At 39.5% G+C, this 19512-nt stretch overlaps 1 protein-coding gene across 2 annotated transcripts in view; it reads left to right on the top strand.

Moving 5' to 3' along the window:
* BRINP2 (BMP/retinoic acid inducible neural specific 2) overlaps window positions 1-19512 on the top strand; it is a 109583-nt gene that overhangs the window by 30647 nt on the left and 59424 nt on the right. The window contains exon 2 of one of the 2 annotated variants that reach the window (XM_025366879.1): window positions 6193-6306. The exons of the other annotated variant lie outside the window; for it this stretch is intronic. The gene's annotated coding sequence lies outside the window, so the exon portion shown is untranslated. The remainder of the gene's footprint in view (window positions 1-6192; window positions 6307-19512) is intronic. 2 annotated transcript variants of the gene reach the window in all.

The raw sequence follows: 19512 nt of genomic DNA, 5'->3' as shown, positions 1-19512 counted from the left end.
CTATTTCTTCAGTTTTCTCTTGAGGCCCTAAAATGAGTCCTTGCCTGTCATTGGAAGTCAAAGATTTTGCCTTGTACTTTTTGTTAGCCTTCATATTAACAAACACTTTGCTTAGATATAGTTAGTTAACGCTGAAAGTTTTTTGCTTGAAGATTAAAATTTGTTGGATATTTGGCTGGCTGAAGTTTGCCTGTCTCAAAGCCTGTGTCATGAATGGAGTTCCCCGTGGTTAAATCTGGACTGAGGATCTGGACTCATATACCTTGATCTCATTAAGACCCATTGGGATAAGGCAAGATTCATGCTGTCATCTGAATGCACTGATATGAAGTGGGGTCCAATAAACCATAACCAATTCACTTTTTATTGATTTAAGGAACATTTTTGAGTGCTGCTTATGTGTTAGTTAATATGAAAGATGCTAGGGATAAAACGAACCAAAATAAGTGATACGCAGACTTTTTGGAACTTACTGACTAGCAGGGGAAACAGACTTTGACCAAACAATGATCCAAACAAATATGAACAATCATAATTGACACGTGCTGTGAGTATAAGAGATGTGATGTTTCAGGAGGCTACAATTAGGAATTTGACCCTGACAGAGAGATTCAAGGAAGGCGTCCTTAAAGCAGGGATGCTAGAACTCAGAATTGTGGGCTGAGTAAGAGAGAAGTGGACAGATCCCACATAGGAGTGCTAATATCAGGAGCAAGTGCCCTGTGGTTGAAGGCACCAGACCCCTGGATTTTTAAACCAGAACCTTTGGGGATACAGACAATGGTATGTTTTATGGCTTTCCAGATAATTCCAGTATGCATGCTGCATTATAAGAACCACAAGAATAGATGTATTATTTTGCCCTTCACTGTGACAGAAACCACTCGAGATTATGAAGCTGGTTGGGTATATTGAATATGAGGCCGTTTTGAGACATCTAGTTGAAGCAGTCAGTTAGGGAGAACATAAATCATGTGAGTTCAGGAGAGGGCCTGGGGTGGAGGTGTGAATCTCATATGCTCTGTGGCTAACTGCCTTGTGAAGCCATGGATGGAGGTGAGGTCACCAGGGGATAAAGTATACAGCAAGAGAGAGAAAAGGCCTAGAGCTGAGCTTCGAGAAACTCCAATTGAATGACTTGATGTAGAAGCATGAGTTTATGAGGAGTGGCCACAGAGCAAGCAGAAAAAAAGGAGAGTGGGGCCAAGGAAGCTAAGAAAAGAGGTTTAAGAAAGAGGCAATGGTCAATGGTGTCATATGGGCTTATGCAAGTGGGCCGGTAACACCAATGCCCGGCTCTCTCCCCAAAAAAGAAGGTTACAAATTTCTGATTACTTTTAATTGAACCCCTGAACCAGCATCTGAAACTCTTTCTCTTTTCTTGTCTCATTACAAAGATAATGAATGTAAAATATAGGAAATTTAGGAAAAACAGATTAGCCAAAATGAAGCAAATTTTAACTACCTATAAACCTACCAACCAGTGATACTTACAAATGATGTTTTTGTGTCTATACATAGTCTTTTTCTAAGCAGATATACATTATGTTTAATGGAATAAAAACTTGCATACTATTTTATAACCTGAATTTTTCACTTAATACATCCTAAATTTTTAATATCATTAAGTAGTCTTGTATGGCATACTTTTAAATGATTGCATTATACTGTATCATATGTATATGTCATAACTTGCTCAAGCAATCTATTATTTGATATTTAGGTTACTTTGGATTTTCCACTATTGTAAATATCGTATTATAAAATATAAAATGTGTTTAGGAATGTGGTGGGGGAAGTATCAACAAATAGCACTTCTTTCTTCACGTGTACTCTTTTTTTTTTTTTTTTTGAGATGGAGTTTCACTCTGTCATCCAGGCTGGAGTGCAGTGGCATGATCTCGGCTCACAACCTCCACCTCCTGGGTTCAAGCAATTCTCCTGCCTCAGCCTCCTGAGTAGTTGGGATTACAGGCACCCACCACTATGTCTGGCTAAATTTTATATTTTTAGTAGGGACAGAGTTTCACCACATTGGCCAGGCTGGTCTCGAACTCCTGAACTCTGACCTCAAGTGATCTCTTTCCATGTCCCAAAGTGCTGGGATTACAGGTGTGAGTCACTGAGCCTGGTCTCCATTTTTCTTCAATAGAATTCCAGTTGAAAAATAAGACACAAGTAAAGACCAGCTTCATTCCTGAGAAGAATGAGTAGAGATCCTAGGATAACCTTGATCTGGAGCCAAATCAGGCTAGACAACACAGGCCTTCCCACTGCTACTTCCCTAAATCTGTGGATTTAGCAGGCTGACCACAGAGGCAGAGCCTGCTATGCTAAGTTTATTGGGTAACAGAAAACAGGCAGAATGCCCATCCACTGCAGGCTGTCTAGCTGGCAAAGAGAAAAAAGCCTAGAACTAACAGGTCAGTGTGAGTTCTGTACTTCTCTCAAACTCACAATACAAATAGTTCTTGGTGATGAGAGAAACCAGGAGTATTTTTCTTGGTGAAGTCTTCTGCTATGTGGCAGCTAGCCTTCAAGATGGCCTTCAATACTCCTTAGTTCCTGGTATTCGCACTCTTGTATACTCCCCTCACATAGCGTATCAGGGCTGGTCTATGTGACCAGAAGATACAGCAGAAATGATGGTGTGTGATTTTCAAAGCTAGGTCATGGAAGTCATTATAGCTTCTGCATTGCTATCTTTTGGCTCACTCTCTCTGAGGAGGCCAGATTCTGTGAGACGTGAGATGTTGTGAGAATGAATACTCAAGCTGCCCTATGGAGCAGACCACATGAAGAGAAATGGAGACCTCCTACCAACAGCCTGCATCAACCCACCAGCCTTGACAATGAATCACCCTAGACCTGAATCCTCTTTCCCCAGTCAAACCTTCAGATGACTGAAGTCTTGGCTGACATTATGACTACAACCTCATAAGAGACCCAGAGTTACAGCCACCCAAATTTCTGACCCACAGAGATTATGTGAGATGATAAATATTTATTATTATTTCCAATCACTAAATTTTGTCATAAAGTAAGAAAATAATTTGTTACACATTTGTTACATAGTAATAGGTTGTTAGTATATTCTTTAGAAAGAAAAGGCCACATATATGGTGCTTTCCCTCTCCCAACTAACATCCTTGTAGCTGAATCTTTGTGTACATCTTCAAAATAATTGTCCAGATGTAGACTTGCTAGGTGAAAGGAGATGCAGAACTCTGATGTTTTATAGTTAAATCTTGTATTATTTTAGATATCACAGCATTGGCCTTAAAGCACACGGTCATGCCACCACTACTCTTGCCCCACTCACACACATGCCTGAAGAACTGTGTGGAGACAGTGGGACAAGAAGAGGGATAAGGACAGCCAGTGATAGGAGTCCCCAGATGTTAGTAGGAAGCATGAAAGGCGCTAGGACATGTGCTGACTTATGGATACTCAATGTGGCTACATTGGCAAATGAGGCTTCATAGAGTGACAGAAGTATTTTGTGGGTGAAATGGAAACACGCCGATAGATGGAAATTCAGCCTATATCTAAGACATATGTGGCTAGAAGAGATTGGGGGAAAGAGTAAAAGAAACATAGAGCACCAAAGCAATAGCTAATACATATGGTGTTAGAGTTAGAGGAAGACATAACAACCACAGGAGAGGGAGATTTCTGCTAGTGATTCCACCCATAGCAAGCTGCTCCTGTTTATGGGCAGGAAGCTATAAAGCTCCAACAGTAGCAAATCCTGCCTTTCAAAGGCCTATTTTTAGAACACTCCTGATAATGCCTCAGGAATTGCTAGATCTGAATTAAAAACTCCAGGTCTCTACCTCCCCTCCTTTTCTAAGTAAAGGGTTATTGATTTACTAATGGCCTTTGTATCCTGCTGCAAATAAATCCTATAGAAGAAGAAAGATGTTACCTAGAGCCTGAGTGGCTAACAGCTTGGAAAAATCAAGCTCACAGGTAGACAGATAGAAGGCAGACTCTGAGAAAACTTTGAGCCTGGGGCAAAGGAAGGAATCATGCAGGGTGGGAAAGACACGTTTAACCGGGAAGAGTAGGGCTGCTGAAAACAAGTGTTGTCATAGGATGCAGCCGTGTAAGGGCGGGCATGTGGAAGTCCTGTGTGGATAACAGAGTCCTGCAGGCATTTGTTGGAACCAGATATTTGTCAGAGGAGCGGGGCACAACCACGGGTCTCTGGGCTGAGTGGCAAATATACGCCTCGAATCTGGTCCCAGCTCTGCCATTAGTTGCCTATGTAAGTCTAAACCTCAGAATCTGGACTTTGCATCTTTCTCTATGAAACAAAGGGCCTTTGCGATGAGTCTAGAATTCCAGATGTCAGTTGCCGACATGGCGGCCGTTTTCCTGGAATGTTTCTCTAGCTGCATGACTACAATTTCTCTCTGGTTGCTTCCCTTTCCCTGCTCCCTCAAAAAAGGCTGGTTTCTGGGGCTGAGAGTTAGAATAGGCCCTGTAGGTGGAAGGAGGTAAAGTGAGGAAAGTGAACCAAGAAGCTAAATCTAGACGGCAGGCAGGAAAAGCAAAATAAAGACAGAAAGACAGAAGCCAGGGAAGAGAAAAGTCAGGCCAGAGTGGCCAGCAGTGCCAAATGCTGCAGACAAGTCAGGGTAATGAGGGGGAAGTGGATTGAGGGGAGTAGAACCTGGTGGTTACAACCTGCACTCCGGACCCAGACAACCCATTCTGGCCATGAAGTGCTGCTTTAGAAATTAATCTCTTTAGCTCCTAATTTCCTCATCCATACAAAGAATCTAACAGTAGAACACAAACCTTTTTATTGTCCTGTGGATCAAACGAGACAATGTATGAAAAGCAATAACAGCAATGTCTGACACCCAGTCATCACTCAGTAAGTGTTAGCCACAGGTACTAAAATGCCTCCTTGGCTTGGAGACTGGAAAGTTGCCGCAGGTTTTGCAGAAGTCAAGCTTAATGATGTTTGTGGAAAGATGGGCAGGCATTGTATGTAAGTTGGTTAAAGATTGGTGTTGAGAAGCAAATTTGGGAAGGATAGTTTTGTGTTTGAAACAAACATCCAACAAATGAGAATAAGTAGGTAAGTACTGGCTTTTAAAAAAGTGTACTTAACCATTTCCCCTACTCCCCTTATCCCCTGGTGTGGTGACGGTTGTAACCCACTAACTGCTGGTAACTGCCCTTCAGAGAAATGCGTCCCAGGTGCTGAATCTGTAGAGAGTATGCATTATTCTAGGGCCCCTTCTCCACTACATTCTACATTTGCGTCATAGCCACAGATTTTTTTTTCTTTTTCTTTTTTTAGCTGTTGTCCTTTAACTGTTATTTCCTTAATGAATAGGTAACATTTGATTTTAACACGGTTATCACAGTAAGTGCTGATAAGGAAGGTGTCTAGGAGTGACACTGACGTGTTTGGGTTCCAGCCTCAATACGAATCCTTTGAAGGCACAAATAACACAATTGGAGTTTATCAAAAAGCCTCAGATATTTGAACCCTGGCAAGCCACCTCAGGGTACTCTAATCCACGGGTGTGTTGGTGGTATCCAGAAATGTACGTGGTCAGGCAAATGTACTTTTCTTCTTTTGCAACTGTGCTGCATCACCAAGAGTGGGGTTTGTCATTCTGGAGTTTAAGAGGCAAAACATAGAAGTGGCAGGACCCTGTGTGTGACCGCATGGGTTGTGTTCTGCTCTACAACACAGGGTGCCATTCACTTAGGCTACAGTGTGAATGATGCCTCCTGGTGTGCAAGGACAATCTGCATCCCAGTATGTGGTGGAAGCGAGGGGTTCTAAGTTAGGATATTAAAAAAAAAAAAACAAAAAAAACTGAAAGCATCTTTAATTGAAACTTCAGGGATCGACAAGCACAGAAAGCATATGGGTAATTGCTCCCTAGGCCCTCCACACCAGCTGAGATGTCAGGAGGGCAGTTGCAGCCTTTGGGCAGCTCATTAGGGCAGAGAGTGAGGATGGATGGAGTGAGACAGAAAGCCCCTTCCTGCTGAATCACCAGCATCAATTCCAAGATCTGCCTGGGCCATCCTCATAGGGTGCTTGGCCAAGGACTGATGAAGCACAAGGCTGTAGAATTGGCAGAGAGTCAAGAATGGTGGGCAATAGTTAAAGGAGCGACATTTGTGAATAAGTGTGATGAATTGTTTCTGTTTGTTTAGACTAAACCCCAGCTCCACCTCACACAAGTGGAGCAACCAAGTGTGAGACACTGAGATCCTGGAAATGAAAGGATTGTCTGACCAGCTGTTCAAATTGGTAGCTGAAGCTCTCCAGTAAGAACAGCTAACACTCAGGTCTCACTCAGAGTCTTATGGATAACAAAAAAAAAAAAAAAAAAAAAAATGCAGATAAAAGAGTACTCATAATACCTTGTTCTAATTTTTTAGTTAGAAAAGGAGCTTTATGATTATAAAATCCTAACAAAGAAGGTAAAGAGTATCCATAATTTCAGCACTTGGCAACAATTATTAATATGAATTGATTTGCAATACTTTTGTTTCTTGAGAGCATAGCATTTTGCCGACATTTTCTAATTCATTCTGTGGTGTAGATGTGTGAGGGTTGTTGGAACAGAACGGTGCATCCTTTTATTATCATTACAGGAGAGAAGTCAAAATAGCAAATTCACTGACTTCTCCAAAGTCAGAAAAATTTGTGATGGCAATATCTTCTGTCCTCTGCTTCTGGTCTCTAAAAATAAAAACAGCCTAACCAGTTAATATTTATCTAGTGCTTTTCAGTCACATAATCTTTCCCTTGTGGTGCCATTCTGCTGTGTACTTTCTATCTTTACTCACCTAAGTTCTAGAGCACAGACAGCCATGATTCTAGAGAGTTTAACCAAGCAGTTGGAGGTGGAAAATCAGGAACCAGGCCCTCTGATTCCTTCACTTGTCTAGAACCATGCTTCACTCAAAATCTTTATGCCTGAGGCAACAAAATGAAGAGAGTACACTGCTCTTCATAAAGTTACAGTACATATTTGTATATAGGAATGGAGTGAGCAATGTACCTGCACAAAAATAAATACATAGAAATATATAGGAACGGATGAAATCTGGACCCATCCAGCCCTGTGTTGTTCATTATGATAGCCACCAGCCACATGTGGCCATTGAGCATTTAATATATAGCTTGTGCAACTAATAAATTAATTTTAAGTTGTTATTTTTTTAAGTTAAAAACATACTCAGTTTAGATGTTAGAAAAATTTTAAGTATTCTTGGAGTAACTCATATAGGTTAATCTATTTTTTAACTATAAATTATTTGATCTCTAAATAGAGAATCAAAACTTTCTGAGGAAAAATTATTATCTAAACTGAGATGTGCGATAAATGTGAAATACATACCAGATCTCAGACTCAGTGTGAAAAAAAATCTCAGTCATAATTTTCTTATACTGATTACATGTTCTGATGACAATATTTTGGATTAATTAGTTTAAATAAAATATTATTAAAATTAGATACATTTATTTCTTTTTATATTTTTAATATAGCTACTAGTAAATTTAATATATATGTATATATATTATGTACATATATATATGGTTTTTATTATGTTTCTATTGCACCACCCTGGATACAACCAGATAACAAATCTCCAGTTACATCTATAAAGCTGTAAATTATGAGGATCTGTCTTATAACATCTAAGATATTCCTCATGTATTTCAATAAAAGAGCATATATTTTAAAATAGTACATTGGTAAATAGCATAGATGTCAAAATTAGAACCAAGGTGTCAATGTTGGCCCCATCAACTGTGTAACTATATATAACTTTATTTTTTTCATTTTTTTCCTGTGTGCTTCATAATAATTTCAGCTTCATAATAATAATAACAGGGAAGTTATGTAAGACTATAAATAACTCTCATGGGCCCTTCACACAGTGACCCTTTCAAGGTTTACAGCTGACCCAGTAACAGCCTGTATGGCAAAAGATCCAGTTCAGGATTGTACATTGCACGTACTTGTCATGCCTCTTCGGTGTCCTTCAATCTGGAACAATTTGTTCCTCTATCCTTCTTTGACCTTCATGACCTTAATATTTTTGAAGATTACAGGCTTGTTATTTTGTAGGATGTTCCTCAATTTAGATTTGTCTGTGGTTTCCTCGTGCTGAGATTCAAGTTATGGCTTTTTGGCAGGACTATCACAGAAGTGATTCTATGATCTCACTGGATCCTATCAGCTGGCACATGATTTTTATTTGGGTTATTACTGGTGGTATTAACTGACCACTTGAGTAAGATGGTAGCTGTCATGTTTGTCCACAGTACAGTTATTTTTTTCTCTGTATAAGTGTTTTGAAGAAATACTTTAAAACTATGAATTATCTCATTCTACATCAACTTTTATCTCATTGTTTAGCAGTGATTTATGTTTCTTACCTCAATGGATTATCACTGTGATGATTACTAAATAATAATTTCTAATTCCATAATTTTTGTGCATGTATTAGTGACATTATATTGTAAATAAAAGATTTCTTTTCTTTCTCTCTTTGAGTGTATCAATCAATCTAGCTACCTACCTACGTGCCATCTATCTACATATCTCGATAGATTAGATAGATAGATAGATAGATAGATAGATAGATAGATAGATAGATAGACAGACAGACAGATAAAATGTGGCCTCATGGATTAGTATTTTACTCACTGAAATGTCATCTATTTGCCATTGTCCTGGAGTTCATGAGGGGAGCCCTTTTAAGGTGGCTCTGTGTCCTTTTGACATGTACCTATTATTTTTAGGGTATTTTAAAAAATTTAGTGGTGTGCTGGAGTTGGTTTCACACTACCTTAAAAGAGCCCATTGTAAAATTTTCAGGATATTTGTGAGCTAATCATATCAAGTCAGTAGCTTGGAATCTAGTATGGTGAGGGTATTTACATCACAGAAGTCTGCACATTTTACAATCAGAGCTTTTTCCCCAGCTCTGAGTGTTAAAAATTCACGAACACACTACTCTATTTACTAAACTATAAACAATTGGAAGGAAGGAGGGAAGGAAGGAAGGAAGGGAGGGAGGGAGGGAGGGAGGGAGGGAAGGACAAATTTCTTAATCTCTCAAAATCTCATTTTTTCTTGTGTTAATTCCTCATGAATTAATAATACCTACCTTGTTGGAAATAAAGCATAGTTCCCAAAAGAAAATATGCACTTAATAAATAGATATTTTCTGTTGGTTTTATTGTTATTGTTATGATGGACCTATTAAGCGTGAACCCAGAGGTCTAAAAGGAAGAGATGTGGAGATGTGTAATCTTTGATCTTTGGCTCCATGGTGTGTGTTGGCAAACTAGAAACACATGAAAAAGTTATCCAAAGAGTTGGTCTTACATTTTTCAGAGACATTTTATGAGTCTTGATTCATTAGAATTTGTTGGCATAAATCAGGATTTCTCGATCTTGGCACTACTGACATTTGGGGTCATGGAATTATTTATTGTGGAAAGTTGTCCTGTGCATTATAGGATATTGAGAAACATGCCTGGCCTTACCTCACTAGATGGAGCACCCAGCCTTCATTTATTACAATCAAAAATGTCTCTAGATATTGCTAAAGGTCTCCTGGGGGCAAAATAACCCCTTCTCCCTTCCTAATTGAGAACCACAGGAGTAAATGGTTGGCTCTGTCTTAAGTAAATTTTCTATTATTCACCATGTTTGAGAAATAAAATATTTAATTTAATTTTTATAATACTGAATAATAAAGTTACTTTATACTATTTTCTAAAGAATTGACTGAAAACCACTGATGCAATTCAAAATTAGGCTGAGAATAATTTAATCTGTTTTGATTCAGAAGTGACTGATTTGAACCTCTATTATCACTGAGTCGTGGACGTGTGCAAGTCCTGGTCAGCATGGTCCTCTTGATGTGACTTTGGTTAATAGGGCTTGCTGCAAGAGCATTATAACAAGGATTTTCACACAGCTTTCTTTCAAAAAAACTAAATCATTACATTTCAGCCTTTTCTCCCATCTTCCCTTTCTTCTATTTTATGTCCCAGCTAAATGGAATGTTCTCTGTCTAATAAACATTAATTGGATGAATGAGTAGATATTTTTTAACTTTCTTAAAAGGAAAGAAGTGAGAAAATTATTACCACATTTTACAAAAGGTTTCATTTGTCAAGAATAGTTTAGGAAGTTAGCAGCAGCCTGAGCCAAAATTAAGTCAGGTTTCTTTAGAATTATTCAAGTTCTTCTATTGGGGGCTCTTAATTTTGCACAAGGACCTTCAACCAGTGTTCAAATTGCTGCACTCTAAGTCTATAGTCCCACTTTCTAATGGAGAAAAAACTTGATGTTAAAGAATTAAAGTCTGGGTGCGGTAACTCATGCCAGCACTTTGGGAGGCCAAGGCGGGTGGATCATCTGAGGTTAGGAGTTTGAGACCAGCCTGGCTGACATGGCCAAATCCCATCTCTGCTAAAAGTACAAAAATTAGCTGGGCATGGTGGCAGGAGCCTATAATCCCACCTACTCAGGAGGCTGAGGCAGGAGAATCACTTGAACCTGGGAGGCAGAGGTTGCAGTGAGCTGAGATCACGGCACTGCACTCCAGCCTGGGCATAAGAGTGAAACTCCATCTTGGAAAAAAAAAATTAAAGAGGAATACAACAAACAAATAAATAAAATTGGAAACAACATAGCAATTGCAATAAATTCCAAATGATGAATACAAGTAAACCTTAACCCTTAGGACAACATTGAAGTTTTCCTGAATGCCAAGTACCCTTCATTTTGCACCACCACCAGGAGTGTGGGGAGTTCCGTGATTTAGGCAGTATGATGGGAGCTTTGCATCAATGACCAGGATTATATGGCAACAAACTTTGGTTGAAGGCTAAATGAGAATCATCAGTAAACTCTTACACGGGGCTGATTTTCATGCATGAATACCAACTTTTCATTATTTTTTAGCATTTTAAAAAATACTTATTGACAAAATATAGCTTTATATATTTATGGGGCAAAAAGTGATGTTATGATTTTTGAATACAGGGTGGAATGATTAAATCAAGCTAATTAACCTATCCCTCACCTCAAATATTTGACGTTTTTGTGATCAGAATACTTGAGATTTGCTCTCTTAGTAATATTGAAATGTATAGTACTCAATTATTAGCTATATTTAGCACACTGTGCAATAGATCTAAAAAAATCAAACTTGTTTCTTCTATCTGAGGCTTTGTACACTTGGATTATCATCTCCCCAGTCTCCCCAGCCTTCAGCTTCTGGTAACCTCCATTCTACACTCTGCTTCTATGAGTTCAATTGTTTTAGATTCCACAATTAGTTGAGAACATGCAGTATTTGTCTTTCTGTATTTGGTCTATGTCATTTAGCATATTGTTCTTCAATTCTATTTGTGTTGTCACAAATGAGATAATCTCTTTCCTTTTTAAGGCTCAATCGTATTCCATTGTTTTTCCTATATCTATGAAAAATGATATTGGGATTCTGATAGAAATTTTACTGAATTCATATGTTGCTTTGGGTACTATGGACATTTTCACAACATTTATTCTTTTAATTCATGAACATGGGCTATCTCTTATTTATCTGAGTTCACTTCCTTGATTAAATTTACTCCTATTTTTTTAATAGCCATTGTAAATAAGATTGTTTTTTTGATTCCTTTTTTTTTTTTTTTTTAGAAATTCTGTTCTTAGTGTAGAGACACACTACTGATTTTTGCATGTTGATTTGTATCCCGAAACTTCACTGAATTTGTTCATCAATTCTAACATTTTGTTGTAGATTATTTTGGGTTTTCTATATAGATAATCATATCATTAGCAAACAGTGACAATTTCACTTTTTCCTTTTTTTTAAATTTTTATGCCTTTTGTGTGTTTCTCATGTCTTATTGGTGTAATAAGGAATTCCAAAACCATGTTGAATAGACCTGGCAAGAGTGGGCATCCTTGACTTGTTCCAGAATTTAGAGGGAAGAGTTTCAATTTTGCTTTACATATTTAGTGGCTCCACTGTGGGATCATATGAATTTACAATTGTTATATCCTCTTAATGAATTGACCTCTTTATTTTTATATAATGTCCTTTTTTGTCTCCTTTTACAGTTTTTTACTTAAAGTTTATTTTGTCTAAGTATCACTGCCCCTTCTGTCCAATTGCAAAGAATATCTTTTTTTTTATTCTTTCATTTTTAGTATATATGTGTTCTTAAGGAGAAGTGAATCTCTTATATACAGCATTTACTTGGACCTTGGATTTTTATCTATAAATTCACTCTATGTCTTTTGATTGGAGAATTTAATTCATTTATTTTCAAGTAATTATTAACAGGGAAAAACTTGCTATTGCCATTTTGTTCATTGTTTTCTGGTTGTTTTGTAGATATTTTCTTTCTTCCTCTATTTCTGTCTTGTAGTTTGATGGTTTTCTGTAGGGTATGTATTTTGTTTTGTTTTGTTTTGTGCATCTCCTATAGATTTTTGATTTTTGGTTGCCATAAGGCTTATATAGAACATGCTACACTTATGTTACACTTATAACAGTTTATTTGAGGCTAACAGCTTAGCTTTGATTGCACACAATAACTCTCCAGTTTTCCCCCATTCCAATATTTTATGTTTTTGATGTCTGAATTGTACCATTTTTAAAATATGTTTTACTTGACAATTTATTTCAGCAACTGTTGTTATTAACAATTTCATCCTTTAATGCTTGTACTAGGGATAAAATTACATACTACTATTACAGTCCTAGGCTATTCCAAATTTTGCTACATATTACTTATACAATTAGGTTTTGTACTTTCATAAATTTTATGTTAATAATTAGCATCTTTTGGTTTCAGTTTAAAGAACTCCCTTTTGCAATTCCTGCAAGGCAGGCCTAGTGATGATAAACTTATTTGTTTGTCTGGGAAAGTTTTTATTTCTCCCTCATTTCTGAAAGACAGATTTTCTGAGTGAAGTATTCTTGGTTGGTAGTTTGTTTTTTTTTTCACTTCACCACTTTGAATATATCATCCAACTCTCTCCTGGCCTGCTGGGTTTCTGCTGAGAAGTTTGCTAATAGTTATATTGGGACTCCTTTTTATGTGATGTATTTCTTATCTCTTGCTGCTCTCACAATTTGTTCTTTGTATTTAATTTTTGATAATTTGATTATTACATGCTTTGGTGAATTCTTCTTTGGTTAGAGTTTTGTTGGTGACCTCTGCATTTTCTATACCTAGATGTTGGCTTCTTTTCTTGATTAGAGAAATTTTCATCCGTTATTCTTTAAATATGTTTTATGGTCTTTTTCTTTCTTTCTTTCCTTCTGGAATGCCTATGATGCATAGGTTAGGTTTCTTGTTTGATGATGTCCCATTATTCCCACAGATGTTTTTCTTCATTTTTTATTTATTATTATTATTTACTCCTCTGATTGGGTAATTTAAAATTTTCTGTCTTCATGTTTACTGATTTTTCAGCTTGATAAAGTCAGCTGTTGCAGCATTCTATTGCGTTTTTCAGTTCAGTCATTGTAATCTTCATTTTTAAAATTTCCGTTTTAAAAAAATGGTTTCTATTTATTTGTCAAACTTCTCCTGTTTGTGTATTATCTTTCAGATTATATTTAATGTTTAATCCGTATCTTCCTGAAGTTTACTAAACATTTTTAAGAGGATTATTCTGAATTATTTTTTTTCTGTCCTTTTATAGATATCTCTTTCCTAAGAGTCTATTGTTAGAGCTTTGTCACTTTCTTTTGGAGGTGTTATGAGTCTTTTTAATCCTTGTATCCTTGCATTGGTGTTTATGCATTTGTGGAGACCGATAACTTTTCTGGCTTTTACAAGTTTGTTTTTTTGGCAGGGATAGAAAGTCACTAGTTAATCTACCCCTATGATTCTGGATGGGTCATTCTGGATGAGTAATGATCCTGGGAACGCAGGCTTGCTTTTAAGTTCTCTAGATGGCTGGGCTACTGCTTTTACCTGGAATTTGTGTGGGGCAGCTGGCTAGGCTTTGCTATTTGGCAAGATCACTGACTGAGCTCTAATATTAGGCTGAGCTGCCATATGGATGCTGCAATCACATCTGATCTGGCAGGGCCACAGGGTGTAATTCCCTGGCCAGGTACTGCTATTTGAGTACAGGAGTTGACCAAGGTTGCAGAAGAAGCCCCAAAGTTAAGTAGGTTGAGATGAATGGACTAACTGCTATGTTCAGTAGAAATGCATGACTGAGATTTGCCTTCCTTCATGGGTGAGGTGTGGGGTGGGCTTTGAGGCCAAGAGAAGAACTGATGAAACTCCCAAGTGTGGCATAACTAGTGCCTACTTTGTGTCAGTATTTGCTATAGTGGTCAGCTCTCTCCTTGGGCAGAGTCTAGGGGTAAGCTTTAAGGCTACAGGGAGTATAGATTAAGCTCCTGACTGTAGCAGACCTAGTGCCTGCTTATGGAAATTTGCTGCAGGGGGTCTTCTCTTACCTAGGCAGGACCCTAGGGTAGGGTCTGAGGCTGGCCATCTAGAGACTCAAGCCATGTAACCCTTCCCACCTCTTCTGGGAGTGACCAGCTCAGCTTTGTGGGTGAGCAACACTGTTAGTTGATACCTCTGATTGAGCATGACTAGTGGCAGGTGCACTGAGCTTTTACCAAAATCTGTGATGTCTAAATTTGCATAATTTTTAAATATGTTTCACTTGACAATTTATTTTACTGTTCTCTGTGGGCTCCACCTCCTGACTTTGTTTTTACCTGACCCCAAATAGTCTAGTCATGTGGTTTTCTCCTACATTCCCCATTTCCAATGAGGTGACAATGGGGTGAGTTGCCTGGGAAGCATCTCAAAATGCTGGGAAAGTTGGATATTTGCTTTCCCGCAGTAGAAACCACGGGTCCTAGGGAATTTCCTCTGTGTGGCACTGTGCTGACTTAGGGGAGAGAGGAGGGGCAATGTGGTCAAAGCAAAACCACTTCTCTTACCCCTTCCATGTGGAGTTTGATTCAGTTCCATGGAATACACAGGTGACTCAGGCTTATTCCCACATTTTCACCAAGGTGTTTTTGACTGGATAGTTGATGTTTCTGTGGGAGCAGTGAAGCCTGGGATCTCTTCTTCCACCATCTTGCTGATGTCACTTCAACTTGCCATTATTAATTAAATAGATTGCCAATATATAAGCTTTGGTTGTCTGTAAAAATCAATCTAAAGGAAGGAGAGATATTTGGCTTAATAACTGAAGAGAGAACTTGCAGTGATTGAACAGCTTGCTCCCCATCAGTAGTCCCTTGCAAACTACCAGTGAGCCTTGGACCATACTTTTAGAAATGATGCCTTGTGGTCAGCAATTCCAAAAGATTAACTGTGATATTCCAGTCTACCTGTGGAACCTCCAAGCTAGCTCCTGCCACCACACAACATTTCCTCAATGCAGCAGTTTTATTGATTGCACCCTGTTGTCTCCTTACCCCCTCTATCCCCCTAGCTGTCCACTTATACCAGTCAAAAGCCTGTGGGGGCCTAAAGAGAGAGCCTTTTGTCAAACAAACAAACAAAGCACTTAGGGGTGGATGTCTTGGACTATGCTACAAAAACGGATGATTCTTTCTCTGCATACTTATTGACATTCATTGAGCAGCATATAGTTTATTTTAGCTAGAGTTTGTGATGTAGCATCTATATTTAATTCCACAAGCTGTCAGGCAACTCATATATTTACAAACACAATCCCGGAAACAATGTGTTTGCTGGTCACAGCTGCATCTGTAACATCTCAGGAGCTCTGTGCTGTTCAGTACAGCTCAGGGCATTATCATTTTACATTCTGGTCTGTGCCAAGGTCCAAATAGGGCAGAGCTTGGGCTAAAAGTTCAGATTCAATGACAGGCCTGGCAGAAAGCCAAGAGCAAAGGTAACATTGAGGCTGCAGGTCACAATAGAGAGCTGCTTGTCAGCCCCTCCTCAGGTTTTCAGCCTACACAGTGATGAGCAATTTCTCTGTGATTGGCTTCGGTTTATTTTGGCTTCCTAGGCCTTAAACCACCCTATGTATATACAGAGACTCAGCTGGGAAGTGAGCTGGGGCTTAAGCAACAGAAGCCAGTCTGTTGGGAGGAGGCAGGGACAGAGAAGGGTCTCTCTCTGGAGTACAAAAGCAGCTGTCAACAAGGGATTGAAGTAGATGACTAAGCCAGCTTCAGTAGCTAGATCCAGGGAGATGGGCAGGCCATGCTCAGGGACAGGGGCCAAATGGTTTGATTCAGGCAATCTTGGTAACAGGAGGTCCAACGGCCAGAATACATAAAGAGGAACCCTAAGAGGGGGTGCAGTCCAGAAGCAGATAAAAGGGCAGGAAATTCCTGGGGGGCCTATCTATCTACAGCAGGAAATGGGAGAGCAGAGAACAGGAGGCACAGAAGCCAAAAAGAGTGTGGTGTAATTTGGATATTTGTTCCCACCCAAATCTCCTGTTGCCATCCCCATTGTTGTAGGTAGGGTGTGGTAGGAGGTATTTGGATCATAGGGGTAGATCCCTCATGAATGGCTTGGGTCATTTCCTTGGTGATAAGTGAGCTCTCACTCTGAGTTCACACCGATCTGTGGTTTCAAATTGTGCAGCACCTCCCCCACCTCTCTCTCTCTCTCTTGCTCCTGCCTTTGCCATGTGATGTGCCTGTGCCCCCTTCACCTTCTGCCATGATTATAAGTTTTCTGAGGCCTCTCTAGAAGTAGAGCAGATGTGAGCACCGTGCTTCCTCTAAAGCCTCTGGAACCATGAGCCAATTAAACCTTTTCTTTGTCAATTACCCAGTCTTGGGTGTTTCTTTGTAGCAATGCAATAATGGCCTAAAGCAGGGTACAAGCCCCTTACACCTTAGATGGACATGTGGAGACTGGGCAGAAAGGAGGGGGATGAGGAACCTGGGCCCAGGCTCAGTTGGGTTTGGGGATATGAGGGAAGAGCACTGTAACTCAAGGGCATGCAAGAAACCAGCAATTGTGGATTGGCCTATGGTGGAGGAGTACACCTAACCTATGGTTTTCAGACAGCACAGGTGAAATACCACTGCGTTCTTATGAGGCCATGCTGACAGCCCATCTAAACAGGAGCCACATAGCTTCCAAAAAAGCAGGATGCTTATCCAAGCTGGAAAAATGATTTTAGGTGAATCCTGCTTGTGTACTTTAAGATTTCAGATTTTTCTTCAATCTTGCAATTTTTAAAATGAAAATGACCTAGAGGAATCTAGAATAACCTCATGTGAAAACAGCTACCTTATTTAAGTCTGTAGCTGTTAGATTTATAGGTCATGTAAATGGTATTAAGGACTCCCCTTGGAAGAACATTATTGGCTTCTCTGTTCCTGAGTTTTCTTCTCTGTACAACGGGCATAATAACAGCATCAACCTTCCAGGGGTTTGTGCATAGTAAATAATGCATGGAAAGTGTTTAGATTGATGTTTGGTATACAGTAACTAATATGTAAACATAATTAGAGGTGATTATAATGGCAACTCTGGGACTCATGAGTTTTGAATTTTGAAAATTTTACCATTGACACACATAGAACAGAGACAGACAAGCTGTAGGCTTAGTGTTAAGAGACCCAAGTTCAAGTTCTGACTTTTCCCCAAACCAGTGGTGAGTCTTTAAATAACACATTGCACTTCTGTGACTGAAAGTTTTCTCACTTATGATACAATGTGAAATGAATTTTATCATTGACTCTCATCAGAATGTTGCATCAAAATCTCCCGGGAGGTTTTTAAAAAATATTCCAAATTATTAAAATATACCCCAACCCCATATCTCAGTTATTTCCCTCTTTCCTCCCCTCCCTATTTCCATTCCACTCCCCACCTTCCTCACATACACACACTACTACACATGCTCCAGGCTGCTGAGAACCATTAGGCCAGGTAATCTCCAGGATCCCATCCCTTCTCCCCAGTTCCAGGCCATGATCAGGTGGAAATTAACCAGGGAACAGAGGTGGTAGGAAGCCAAAGCGACCACGTAATCAACGCACAGAGCTTTGAAAGGCTTCTTGGAGAAAATGAGTCTAAAAGATGTGAGAGACCATTGTAGACTCACAGAGAGGAAAGGCAGGAGTGAGTACAATGGCAGGGCTCATAGCCAGACAACTGGGGAATCAAGTGACCGCAGGATGAAGGCGAAAGGGCCCTGGATTGAACCTATCACTACAGTTATCAGCTGCAGAGGACTAGGGGTGGGGGGACTGGTGAGGTTATTCAGAGTGACCTGTAGAAACCTCTAAAAGGCTAAAATGAGGACAGGTCTTTTAACAGAAATCTTCCCTTTTCAGGCTTCAGTTTTTTCACCTGTAAACAACAACAAAACAAACAAACAAAAACTAAGATTGGATGAGTCTATGAAGTGTTTTTGGACTCTTTTTAGTGCTAATAGCCTCTGTTGGAGCAATGGAAAAAATAATGGTGAACACATAGCACTCACCATGGGCCAGACACCTTTTTTCTTTTTATTTTCTTTTCGAGATGGAGTCTCACTCTTTTGCCCAGGCTGGAGTGCAATGGCACAATCTCGGCTCACTGCAACCTCCGCCTCTCAGGTTCAAGTGATTTTCCTGCCTCAGCCTCCCAAGTGGCTGGGATTACAGGTACCTGCCACCATACCCAGCTAATTTTTATATTTTTAGAAGAGATGGGGTTTCACCAGGTTGGCCAGGCTGGTCTCAAACTCCTGACCTCAGGTGATCCACCCACCTCAACCTCCCAAGGTGCTGGGATTACAGGCATGAGCCACTGTGCCCAGTCAGTCCAGACACCTTTTAAAGGATTTACAAATATTAACTCTTTTAATCCTCACAATCCTGTGGAGTAGCACTATTATTGTTATCTTAAAAAAGCAAAAGAAAAACAACAGACAAAAAAACAGATGAGGGACTTGAGGCAAAAGTGTTGGAACCAACCTGGGAAGGTAGGCAGCCAGGTTGTGCAGTCTGTTCTCATAACCACTCTGCTTTGGAATAGCCGATCTGGGGAGCTCAGTGACTGGAAGTGGAAGGCAAATTGGTTCTCAGGGCCACAAGGAGTGGCTGGGGTTTCTTAATGATGGAGGAGGATGGAAATGGTTTTGAGGAAGGATGGAGATGGAAAACTGCACGGAGATGAAGTTTTAAAGGTTTTGAGATGAGCAACTTTTTATTTAGAAGTTCTATTTGATCAGCAGTACCATCTTTCTATTTGCTAGTGAACCCCCTGACTGGAAGGGAGGCTCTGGAGGAGAAGGGTCTTCCTGGTCTGCACACTTAGCCCCTGGCTTTATCGCTCAGGGCTCTGGGCAAGCCTGTCAGTTAGTTCATCTCACCAAGGAAAGCACCAAGGACACCCGACAGGCGAGTATGAAGCCTCAGCAACTGACAGATGCATCTGTCCTTGATAAGTGAAGGGCTAGTTATCACACAGAGAAACCTATAAATCTGGGGCCTGAGAGCAGGGAGCCTACT

This window comes from Theropithecus gelada, chromosome 1, assembly GCF_003255815.1.
Source record: "Theropithecus gelada isolate Dixy chromosome 1, Tgel_1.0, whole genome shotgun sequence".
Taxonomy (NCBI): domain Eukaryota; kingdom Metazoa; phylum Chordata; class Mammalia; order Primates; family Cercopithecidae; genus Theropithecus; species Theropithecus gelada.
This window is presented reverse-complemented; position numbering and strand designations above follow the sequence as displayed.